Source organism: Gossypium hirsutum, chromosome A02, assembly GCF_007990345.1.
Source record: "Gossypium hirsutum isolate 1008001.06 chromosome A02, Gossypium_hirsutum_v2.1, whole genome shotgun sequence".
NCBI classification, from domain to species: Eukaryota; Viridiplantae; Streptophyta; class Magnoliopsida; order Malvales; family Malvaceae; genus Gossypium; species Gossypium hirsutum.
Window position 1 is genome coordinate 47803451 of NC_053425.1, and position 13749 is coordinate 47817199.

A 13749-nucleotide genomic window follows, 5' to 3' on the forward strand; every position below is an offset into this window, starting at 1 on the left:
TATATCCATGTTCATGAAATTGATGATTTTAAATGATGTTGTTCATGTATAATGACTTACCTTATGTTAATTCAAGTGAATTATGAGTTGATGCACTAACATGTGTTGTTGGTGATGCTTAGGCTTGTGCCAAGCTTATGGTTGGATTATATCATGTTTAATTTTAAGGTTATGCATTGAAATGGTAAGTTGTGTTCATGCTTTACAAACTTTCTAAGCATTATATGCTTACATAGTTTTCTTTCCTATGTTTTATAGATAATCGAAAGCTCAATCAGTTTGGAAGCTTGTCAGAGATCTACTATCTATTATATTGGTAGTTTTTTATGCTTTAGCCAAGGTTATAATGGCATGTATAGGTGGACTGATGTTTGAATGTTGGTTGATAGTTTGGCATGTATATGTTATTTTGGTTGATGTAATTTTGGTATTTTTGATGCCCTGATCGTATCTCAATATGACTAAGTTTTAATACATGTTTCAATGGTCAATATGTTCTGTGATGGGATAGTTTTAATGTGTTCAAGATAGGGTAAGATTTAAAATAGTATTAGACTTGATATGCATGTATGAAATGTGGTAATGTTTCCATAATTAGGTAAGAATTGGATGAATGCATTTGAGATGCCCTGTTGGCATATTGGTTGGATGGATTTATGGTTTATTGAATTGGTCACTTTATACATGTTTTGGTATGTTTCATGGTTTGCAAGTAAGGTAGCTACACAACCTAACACACGAGAAAATATACATGTAAGTTAAGGGCTTAGAAGTCTCGATTAAGGGAAAATATGCATGTAAATGAATTACTTATGCTATGATATTGTTGATGTATGTTTTAAAGTTAAGTTTTTACGGTAATGCTCTGTAACCTAATCTGGCGACGGATATAGGTTAGAGGTGTTACATTCTGTTATCCATTATCGACACTTATTATTTTTCCTCTTATTTTTATTTTTTATTTCTTTTTTATTACATTAGATTTCATATTTTTTTGTCGTGGTATTTTTTTTAGGTACTTTTTCATCCACTTGGAGCACACAAAACCCGAGATTATCATAACCACAAGGATTCAACCAACTCAGGAAAGTTTTCTTGTTTGCACTTTAATTATTTTTTGTTAAGGGCAATATATGTTCTAAAGTGTGGGGGGAAGTACCTAGGATTAATTTTTTGTGTGCTTTTGTTTGTGTGTTTACTTTGATTTAATTGATTATTTATTTTAAAAAAAATTATTATTGTTTTTGTCACATGGTGCTTGGAGTATATTAAATGATTATTGTCAAGCATGAAATTTTTTATTGATATAAGATAAATTGATTATTTTTAAGGGAAATTGATTAGGTTGCCTAGTTAAATTGCATAATAGATTAGAAGTACCTAAGTAAGAATGCTTGATGATGCCATATGAGATATAAGTTTTATAGATAGTCGTAGAGACATGAATGCTTGAATTGATTATTATTCATTCGGTTTAATTCGAAGCATGAAAGAAATTGTGTATGGTGGGATGCTTAGGGATGACCTAAGGCATTGTTTGAATAGCTAGTTCTCAAATGACTATACCTTAATACTATGAATCCTTAGTCTCCTTATTTGAGCCTGATAACTCCTTTTTCATGAACCTACAAAAATTGAAACCCAAGTACCACACATAAATTGAAAACTTGAACTCTTCCCTATCCTTGGTCCTTTAATACATTAGAAATAGACGTCAAACCATAGATATTGAGGGTTTATGTAAATACATCACAGTGGTTTAAAAAAAATGAAGAGTGAAAAAAAAAGAAACAATGTGATACAGTGATTATAGGACAGACAAAAATGTGCGACAAAGAAGAATCTAGAAAAGTTAAAAGCAAAAATGAGAAGAAAAAGTATAGAATAGAAACAAAAGCACTGTGATTAAAAAATAAGTAAAAAGTCAAAGCGACAAAACAAAGAGTCAAAAAGTAAGAAAACTCAGTCATCAGTGCACCAAAACTCGTTAAGCCGACCATAGTTGCTAATATTATATTGTATCTTCCTACATGGAGATATAAGGTAGGTGAGAGAGGGAGACAAAAGGGAGTGAGCTTAGATGGGTCATTAAGGGGGAAGAGAGGGAACAATGTCATGTGCCTAACTATTTCTAGTGTTTGAACCATTTTGAGCCATGTTTTTTCTTTGAACTCATACCATCCTAAACCTCAGAAAGTTATAAGCCTAGAAGGCCAATGTGACTTAATCGTTCTCTTTGCTAACAATTTTACTTAATGAATGTTTTTTATTCACATGACTGTGTCTACTACATATCTATTTGATTTATGTTAATGGTGATATTGTTAAACATTTGGTCATGAGAATTATTTCTAATTTGTTAGTAATGTTACTCTGTAAACTAATACTGATTTACTTTAAAACTTTTCAAGACATCGAACTATCAAGATTAAGTTACATGTGCGATAAGAATTATTATACCTTTAATTTTTGACAATCATGTTCTTAGTAGTAATAAAATCCAAGGGACATTTTCTTATTGCATGCTATGTATCTAGACTTGGTTTGCTTGAGGACAAGCAAAACTTTAAGTGTGCGGGAGAGTCTAGGTGTAAGGTTATACATTCATCTTCACTAACTCTAGCTTGTTTAAAGAAAGAAATTAAGTCATTTTCGTGTTACTTTTTTTATTTTCTCATTTTTTAATATATGTGTTTTGGCTGCTTGAGGATAAGCAATAAGTTAAGTGTGAGGGTGTGATCTGCCATGAAATACACTATTATTTTCATTCTTTTTACACATAAATTTAGCTTGTTTGATAGTTAAATCAAAGCATCTTAGTATATATTTAGGTTTTCATACTTAAAGTAGTAATTTATGCTTTCTAGTAGTTTTTATTACATTTTATATATCTAAATAAGGTTACATAGTCTTGTAGGTCAAGTCGGGAGCTAAAGATGCTTATAAGGTCCAAAAATGATGCCTATGTCGCGACACCAAGATATTGATGTCTCAACATTGAAGACAGAAGCTAAAAACAAGTTTTGGAGTGAAATTACCTTCAATGTCGTGGCACAGCCTTTCGGCATCACGACATACCCCCTGCGCAGCCCAAAAATTCATGAATGTTTTAATTACATTTTGGAGAGAAATTAGGTATATTTATCCTAATCAAACTGTAAGGACTTCAAGGATAATTTAGGCACCTTAATATTCCAACTTGAGCCTATACAAAGGCCATTGTAATTAGGTTAAACACACAATTACTTGAAAAACCAGATCCAACATTTGGGTCTGATTTTTCATCAATATGTACAACAGTATTATTGGTAGGATCCAAATTAATCTCAATCATGCATGCAATACCAAGATTTCTAACTAAAATTATGTCCCTTTTGGGAACCAAAGGACAAAACTCATTTATTAGTCTTACTTGCCCGTTGCACTTGATCATTCCCAACCCATTCCACTTAAGTCCCATCATTTAAAATCACCGACCATCACCTCGTGATTCATATACCCAGTCCCATGTTGGGTCGTATTACCCTTACTACCTTTAGGCCTGTTAAATTATTCTCTTGGTTAACCCTAAAACCCGAAGGATCATGTCTCATTTCTTCCAACTTTTCATCTGCTAAATTAATGCCCAAAGAATCAGGAGATAAATCTATTGCTATCTTTATTTGAATTCCTAACTTGGTCAAGTTCTGTTGCTACTGTTTGACAACATTTTGTTCACCAAACCACTCTTTTTCAAATGAGTTATGTAACATCCCTAACCCGTATTCATCGTCGAAATAGGGTTATGGAGCATTACCATACAAATGAAACATTAATACATTCATTTCATACATCAATGCAAATTAAAATCTAAATACATTCAATCACATACTTAACGTCCCTTAATCGAGCTATCAAGGCCCTACAAATACCTTAGAAACATTTCAGGACCAAATTAGAAACAATCAGAAAGTATAAGAAAAAAGTTGGAAAAAATTGACTGCAGGGATCACACAGCCATATGGTCAGGCCGTGTGCCTCACACAGCTAAGACACATGCCCGTGTCTCAAGCCATCTAACAATCAAAATACGGACACACGGCCGTGTCCCAGCCCATGTCCTCACCGGAGTAACTGAGTAGTGTTACACAGCCAAGTCACACGTCCGTGTGCTAGGCCATGTAACTCTCGAAATAGCCCCACACACCTATGTGTCAGGCCATGTAACTGCCTAACTTATGTACACTAAAACCTACAGTGGATACACAATCGTGTCGCCAGGCTATGTGGACATGAATTTGCCCAAATTCAAGCCATGTTCAACACCAAAACTTGCAACCACCTAAACGCCTTTGGTGCACATAAACAAGGCATCAAAACATGACAAAAACCTACATGAAATAACCAATTCAATAGTTCAATATCATTCTACCAATATGCCATACAAGGCACCCCAAATGCAAACATTCAAACTTACCTATACATGCATATATACCACTTCTCATTCATCAATCATGTTTAACTCAATACCATCTCAAACATACCAAAACTTGGTTATATTGCAACCAAATCAACACATACCATTTTGGTTATTCAAACATGCATCAATATATAACCACATTAATAGACACTAATAGGGCACTAAAAGTACCAACATGACACAATCCAACCAACATCAAATGGTACCAAAACAACTTATACATGCTAAAATCATCAACTAACATTTAAATAGATACCAACACAAGTCCAACTATAAATGCCATTATAACCTTGGCCAAAACATTAAAAACTACTGATATATATGTTGGATAGTGTGATAGATCCCCGACGAGCTTCCAAACCAAACGAGCTTCTAATTATCTATAAAACATAGGAAAGAAAACTACGTAAGCACACAATGCTTAGTAAGTTCGTAAAACATGAAACATAACTTACCATTTCATCTAAATAACATAAGTATAAGCATAATGTAATCCAACCACAAGCTTAGCACAAGCCTAAGCACCATCATCAATACACAAGTTAGTGCATTTATACATAATTCAATTGAATATAGCATATGGTAATTCATTTCCATGGAAATATACATCATTTGAGTCATTCACATTTTCATAAATATAAGTATACTTCTATTTGGAAACTTACCATTTCAATCATTTTCATATATACATGACATAGTTCATTTTGAACACTTACCAATCATTTCCTTTCCTTTCCTTTCCCTTTCATAAATGCGGGACCTTAGCCATCAGTAGGACATTCAAGACAAACACCCGAAACATGAAATCCCTAATGACATGTCATTTGTATCCTACGAATTCCTAAGGTTCAACCAGGACTCGATAACCATCATGGCATTGTTGGATAGTCATCATTCAATTATATGACAACTAAAATAATAGAATGTAATTAAAAATAACATTAAAATGATATTTATTCATACGAACTTACCTCGACAATTAGAGCGTAGAAACGGAACCGACTAATCTGAGACTTTAGCTTTTCCTTGATCTAAATCTGTTCTTGGTCTATCTTGATCTAAATAGAAAATTTTAATTCATTTTATAACCTTAGCATTCAATTTAGTTCACATTTCATATTTTTGCAAAATTACTATTTACCCCTAACAGTTTAACTTTTCACATTCTAGTCCTTAAGCTCATAACTTGAAATTTAAACATTTTCATCCCTCATTAAAGCTAGCTGATTTCATTAGAGGCCGATATCAACTCATACAAACCATCATTTCATGAATTTAACTTAAACTATTACAAATGTTACAAACAAGTCCCTAAATGTTATTTTCATCAAAAATCACTTTACAAAACTTGTGTATTTATCAACAAGGACTCATAATCTACCATTAAACATAAAAAAATAACACAAGAGTATTCATGACACAACTTTAAATATTTAACAGTTTTGCAAATTTATCTTTGGGTTAGTAAGGTTAAGCTGCAACGACTTCAAAAACATGGAAATCATTTAAAAATGGATCAAAAACACTTACATGCAAGCTATATAACTGACTGAAGCTTCAAACCCCAGCCATGGCTTCTCCTTCATCAAAATTTAGGGGAAAATCAATTAAAGAAGATGATACATTTGTTTTTACTTATTTTTCTTTAGCTTATTAATTAAATTACTTTATTAACCTTACATTTTAACTTAAAAATCACTTAATTTGTGCCCATAAAAGTCCACTAACTCTTTAAATGGTCTAATTAACATCTAAGCCCTCTCACTTTAAAGTTTCATAGTTATTTAGTCCTTTTAACAAATAGAACTCCACTTTAGCACCTTTTACAATTTAGTCCTTTTTACTTAATTAAGCATGCAAACGTCAAAATTTCTTAACGAAATTTTAATACAACTTATTAGCATCACATAGACATTAAAATAAAAATAAAATAATAATTTACTCTTTCGAGTTATTGTCCCAAAACTACTATTTCGGTTTCACTAAAAACGAGTTGTTTCAAGTTAGTAGATGGTACTGGCTTCTGTTGAACATTATCCAACATAACCTCTTTTGCATAAGCATCTTGTAGATGATCATAGATGCCACACTTAAAACAAATAAGCGGCATATTTTCATACTCCACCCGCTATAAGAAATTATCAATCTGTGACTTAGAAACAAGCGGATTCTGTAAGTCAAGAGACAACTAAACGAGCAAGCCTTCTTTTTTTCTTAGGAGTGTAAATGAATCAAGATCAAACGAACAAGGTTGTGTTCGTGTTCATTTGTTTATTTTTTAATTTGTTCATGTTCGGTTCGTGTTTATTTAAATTTTTAATATCATGTTCAAACTCAGTTCATTTATTATTTGGTGTGTTCAGGCTCGATTCATTTAGTGTTCGTGAACATGTTCGTTTAACGTTCACGAACATGTTCGTTTATATGTTAGCGAATGTTAACTACACAAACAATAAATAAAATTAAATAAAACAAAACCAACTAAATAAAACTTACATTTCAACATGAGAATTGTAGAGTTCTAAAGTTGAAGGAGGCATTTGTAATATCATAAAAAACTAAGTTGTAAACAAGTAGTTTGATCGATTCAAAACAAAACATATTACAAGAGAAGCAATTCAAAAAGATAACACCAAAAATGCTGCAGTAATGTAACACCCGATTTTTGGGGTTAAAAGTTTGAGATAGTGTCAGTGAGTAGGTCGTGCATTTGGGATAGTGTCCACGCTTTAATTTCAGAATAGGCATGTTAGTCTGGTGGTTAGTTTAGTGTTAGTGTACCTTTGGGTTCTGGGTTTGATTCCTCGTGTGTGCGTTTTGGAGAGGTATTTTTATTTTGTAATTATTAGATTTTTTTAAGTAAAAAATATATAATTATTTATTTTTCTTAATGTTTATTTTATTTTTATTTTTATTTTTATTTTATTTTCTTTCGGCACATTCTCCATCATTTTTTTTCTCTCTTTTCTTTCTTCTTTCTTTCTCTTTTTTTTTTCATTTTTAGCCTTTTTTATGTCTTTTGAAAAGAAAAAGAAGAGAACGGTTTTGTTTTTGCTTTTGAAAAGCGTCAGGTTCGTATCGAGGTCGTCAACGTGTGTTGATTGGTTTCTAAGCGTCTCGATTACGAATCAGGTATGGGGTTCGAAACTTTTCATTTTCTTTTATGATTTATTTTTTTAATTTAATTCAATGTAATTTGGTACCAGTTTGCTATGAAAACTTGTCGACCTCTTTGGGTGTGTCCTTTTAATTGAGCATTTGAGGTTCGTGTTGTTTGCAATTATCTGAAAGAGGGTGTGTTATGGATAGGTTCTAAAATACTTTGATTAGGGGTTGTTTTAGTGATCGAAAAATGAGACTTTTAGTCAATTTTGGTGTGGTTTCGTGACCACATGAGCGTGTACCCCCACACGGGCAGTTCACACGGTCGTGTGCAATTAGGATTTAGGGTTTCTGGGCTAATTTTGGTGCCACACAGCTTGGCAACACCATTGTGTGGCTGATTTTGGAAAATTAGTCACACGGCCATGTCCCTTGGGCATATGGGTGTGTGTGTTTGGGAATTAGATTTTTATTGATTTTTTACCACACGGTTGTGTGGCTAATTTGGGGATTTATGGATCCTACACGGGTGTGTGTTTTGGACACACAGCCATGTCTAGTAGAAACACGGGCGTGTGAGACCCTCGCATTGTTGTTTCTTCCCTATACTTTATTTTAGCACAAATAAACAAAGAGTTACATGGCCTATTCATACGGCTGTGTCCCTAGCTCACATGGGCTTGTGCCTCCTCCCACACGAACGTGTTGACCCCCACACTGCCAGAGCACATAGCCTTGTGGCCCTAAGCTACCAATTTTAGTTCTGTATATGTTTTTGATCTGAAAATGTGTCAGTGTGTTCCAACCCTTGACTAAGCTTTAGCGAGGGTAGTTAAAACTCTAATCTGGGTTTTGGCTTATGTGTTATTTGTGACTGTTGTGCTAGATATCTGATTCTGAACTCAATTAGCTGGGTGTGTGCATACCTATTTCTGTCTGACTGTCTGTCAATGTGTTCATTGTTTTTGTGAGGTTGTAAGCATACATGCACTTGCATAAAGTAATTTTTCGGTTGGTTGTGAAGAAAATGAAGATTGATTCTAATCTGATCTGGCAGTTTAACTGCAACTTATCGGTACAATTGTTTACCGCACTGTACCACTTGTATGTCAGCTTTGCTGCGTATTATTATCTAATCTAGCAATTTAAACTGCAACATGTTTGTACAGTGGTTTACTGCAATGCACTGTATTGCATATACACCAGCCTTGCTGTGTATTATCATCTGGGTGGCTTAGTCACATACATAGTGTATAGGGTTGGATGGGTCTTTCGAGGTCCTATGTGGTGTGTTTGGCTGGATGAGCTTAAATAGCTCTTTTGAGGTGTGATTGAGGGACGAAGAGGTGTTTTGGCTAGATGGGTGGGTTTTTAATACTTAACTGCATTCATATGCATCTGGGTGTGAGCTAATTGTCTGTTATTTGTCTATTTTTCATAACATTTATGATTGATTCTGCATGCATTGAGGTGTTAGCGTAGTGACATTTTGGATTGTGATGACAAGGATTATTGTATCGTCTCGTTGACGGGTTTATCTGTTGAGTATTTTGTCTGTGATTTTGTGTGCTTTGACTGTTACGGTTGTTTGGTATGCTGGTTTCGAGTTTGCTTTTTGTTTCTGTGTATCTCTGTAAGTACTATTCATTATCGAGCTACTATTTGGTTTCTGACATGTAGTTCCGTTGTTAGTTACATTTTGAACTCACACTAAGCGCGTGTAGCTCACCTCATAGTGTTTCACCTTGCAGGTACATTTTTGAATTCTGATGCTGGACTCGGTATGTAGAGGTCTCAGACAGTCACGGTTAAAAATAGCTTTAATAGTATTTTAATAATTTCTGAGTTTATACTTAAACACCTTGAATTGTAAGAACTATTTTAAAAACTGTGGTACGGAATTTTGTGTTTTACGCACGTAAGTTTCATTTGGACTGTATTTTCTTTTGAAATATTAGGATTTTATAACTGAGAATTTTACATAACTTAAATACTGCAATATTTTTTAGTTTGTTAAACTAAAATTTTCTACGATCATTTCGGTGATCAATGTGACCTCCGAAATTCGGCCAAAACTTCTGGGCCAATATTGGGGTGTTACAAGTAAACACCAACTAGAAAAGTGACAACATAAATATCACATTCCCTTGTAATGAATCCAATGATACAATATTCGAAAAACACCAAATCAAAAAATTCATGAGTTTCACCCATAAAATTCAATATTGCAACAACATAAAAACCTTTTGTTTGATCCATAATTATTATTTATTAAAGAAAATAAGGTTATCGAAGGTACAAGTAATTAAAATGTAAAATTGTCTTACAAAGATAATCATATCAGAAAAGTTAAAAACAAATTCATACAAAACTATTGGACAGACACCAAACAAGTTAAAATGCTTACTAACTTCTCATAAACACCACCCCAAAATGTACACACCTCAAAAATTAAGTACCTTTGAAATTCTTCAAAATTCTAATTTTAAAGTAAAGAAATCTCTTTAATTTTTACTTTTCTTTGCATAAAAAATTAAAATTAGATGACCAAATTAAATAATATTTCAAATAGTAAATAAATAGAACAAATACTTGAAAATTGCTCACTTTGGCTTTCTTTTTCAACCCATAAAAGTTCTGATACCAATCGGAACCACAAAGTAACGTTTGCACTGTATCAGTTTCTAAAGATGAATGGTATGCATCAATCACTCTATCACCAGCACTAAAAGAAGATTTTGAAGCCACTGTGGTAATAGGAATAGACAAGACTTCACAAGCCATTTTTTATAAAAGTCAAAACTTAAGTTATTAACCTTCCACCATTCTAAGGCATCAAAATCACCACAATTTTCCTTACAAATGAACATTTCTTCCAAGTATATATCTAGTTCAGACTTAACTAGTTTAGACTTAACATTATCAACTGTGTCAACAATCCTAATATATCTCTCAAACTTGGACCTCCCAGTCATAACTTTTCCCTTACCTATTTTTCTAGTGGTAGAAGCATTACTGACACCATTTTAGCATTACTGACACCACTTTCTTGCAAATCATTTTCTATTGATGTACCAACATTAGCTTTTGCATATTCATCCACATACTCCTTATAAAGCTCATATTGACTATTACGCAAAATATGAATTTGTCTAGGAGCTTCCTCTTTAGAATAAATAACACGAAACTGAAGTCAATCAATTTCATCTTATTCCTAGTGATAAACCGTAATTTATACATATCTTTATCCCATGCTTAGCACATTTATGGATGGTTTCTCCTTAGATTTGGTGAATTCGATGCTCCTAATCCTTTAATTTCATGTTTTATACTAAGGTGAGCATAGGAGAGTACAAAGAGCGAGAAACGGGCCGAAAATAGAGAAAATGGACCCACATGGGAAATCAACACAGCCTGGACTTCCTCACATGGTCGTGTCACACGGGCATGTCCATTTGGCAGGATCGAAGCACGACTTACACAGGTAGACTACACGCCCGTGCCTATTCAACAACCTTGACCACGGGCTGGAGTAATCGCACACGAGCGTGTCCCTGCTGAACCCAAGCATAGTCCTATTCGGAAAAGGCCACTTTTGAGGGCTCTTAGGCATTCTAAAGCCTATTTAAACACCGGAGGAGGTACTTAGAATGGGAGACGCAGAGTAGGAGGCAAGGAATTACTCAAGGGAAGCCGATTGGTCCATCTCAGAAGTCGGATTCATCATCAAGACAGAAGATCTCCCTTCAATTTCCATTCAGGGTTTTGGGTTTTCTTTATGTTTTGTATTCATTATTCTTCTGATATGCTTTCTTCTATAATTATGAACTAAACCCCTAAATACCTAATGGGAATGAAACCTAAGACGAATCTTGTTATTATTATCTGAATTGCATGATAAATATTTAACTTGTTCTTAATTATGCGTTCTTAATTCTTGTTTTAATATTCCAGGATATTGATTAAAGTTAATGCTCTTATTCAGAGGAGGAATAGACCCTGTCTTAGAGTAAATTTGTCGTAATTAAGTAGAATTGATTGCATGCCTAGAGATAGGGTGATAAGATTTTTCTGGATTAGGGTGAAACCTAATAAGGGGATCCATAGATAGAGTTAATGCAACACTAGGTGTTAATTAGCAAGAGATTTCAATTAATCAACCTAGGGTTAGACATTATTAGTCTCGAGAGAGATAATAATATAACTTAGGGATTTCTACGGATCAAGTCAAATGAATAAATCATCTGATTCAGAGTCAAATAACAAGTGAAGTCTAGGTGGAATTTTCCTTGGGTATTGTCTTAATCAATCAAATTTTCCCAAAAGCTTTTCCCCAATTTCTCTCTATGCACTCTTAGTTTAGTTAATTAATTTAAATAAAAAATCCCTTAATTTTTTGGCTAGATAATAAAAAGAAAATAATTATTAGTACTCTTGGTTCATTTGGATTCGACAATCCGGTATTGTTAAAGTTATACTACTGTTCGATATGTACACTTGCCTTCATCGTGATAATAGTCAGTTTCAAGAACGCTTAATTATAAATTTTTAAGACCTGTCGCGAATGTCACGTATCAAGTTTTTGGCGCTGTTGTCAGGGAACTAGGATATTAGGAACACTCAATTTTTATTACTTTAGCCATTCTACTTTATTTGCAATTTAAATTTTTATTTTCTTTTCTAATTTTTCTTTTATTTGTTCCTGGCAAGTTTTTATAGTGTATGACTAGAAGAAACCCGTCGGGACCATTACTGTTTAATAGTGAGATCGATCACACAGTTCATAGAAACTGAAGAGAAATAAGGAAAAGCTTACGATACACAGAGGAAGAGCAAGAGGACGATACTTCAACCACAACCGAAGAGATGGCTGAAAACTAGGAAAATCCGCTACCTCCTGCGATTGCTGCTAAACAGAATCCTGCTCTGCGCACTATGTATGATTATGCTAAACCTTCTTTAACAGAAACTGAATCGAGCATAGTTAGACCTGCTGTAGCTGCAAATACTTTTGAACTGAAACCTAACACAATTCAAATGATACAACAATTTTTTTAATTTGATGGTTTGCAGGACGAAGATCCCAACACTCACTTGGAAAACTTTTTGGAACTATGTAATACATTTAAAATTAATGGCGTTTCTGATGACGCCATTTGCCTTCGATTATTCCCTTTTTCATTGAGAAACAAAGCTAAACAGTGGTTGAATTCGTTACCACGAGGGTCAATCACTACTTGGGAACAAATGACTGAAAAGTTTTTATTAAAATGTTTTCTGTCGGCTAAAATGGCTAAATTACATAATGATATCTCTTTTTTTGTGCAGAAGGATTTAGAAACACTCTACGATGCATGGGAGAGATACAAGGACCGCTTGAGAAGATGCCCTCACCATGGGTTACCACTCTGGCTACTGGTTCAAACGTTTCATAATGGCTTGAATCCTTCGACTCGACAAATGGTTGATGCAGCCGCTGGTAGGACTATCAATAATAAAACACCTGAAGATGCTTATGAATTTATAGAAGAGATGTCACTAAATAATTATCAGTGGCAATTCATGAGGATAAAGCCAACAAAAGTAGTCGGCATTTATAACTTCGATTCGGTCACCATGCTCTCTAATCAGGTAGAACTCTTGAATAAAAAAATTGATGGTTTTTTTAGTTCTTCACAAGTTCACCCAGTAATACAGTGTGAAGCAAGTGGAGGTGGATCAAGCAATTCAGAATACCCACTCTATGGCCACAATATAGAGAACGAGTAGTTAAATTACATGGGTAATAATCATCGATCTCAAAATAATCCTTGTAGTAATACTTACAATACAGAATGGAGGAACCACCCAAATTTCTCATGAGGAGGCCAAGGGAATCAAAGACCACCACCTCCAGGCTTCCAACAACTACCCTACCAACAAGAGAAAAAGCCGAACCTTGATGAGATGCTAAAAAAATTCATCTCGGTGTTAGAAACTCATTTTTAGAATACCGAGACAACACTTAAAAATCAACAAGCATTGATTCAAGGGCTTGAAACTCAGATAGGACGGCTCATCAGACTAATTTCTAAAGACCACCAGAAAGTCTACCTAGTAACACTGAACCTAACCCAAAAGAGCACCTGAAAGCAGTTACACTAAGGAGTGGGAAAGTGCTAGCTGAATCTAAAAAGAAGCCACCACAA

General features: G+C 34.0%; 1 non-coding gene across 1 annotated transcript; it reads right to left on the bottom strand.

Moving 5' to 3' along the window:
* Positions 1-12857: 12857 nt before the first annotated feature.
* LOC121216739 (small nucleolar RNA R71) lies at positions 12858-12963 on the bottom strand. The gene has a single exon (XR_005912910.1). It is a non-coding gene; the product is annotated as a small nucleolar RNA R71 (small nucleolar RNA).
* Positions 12964-13749: the final 786 nt, after the last annotated feature.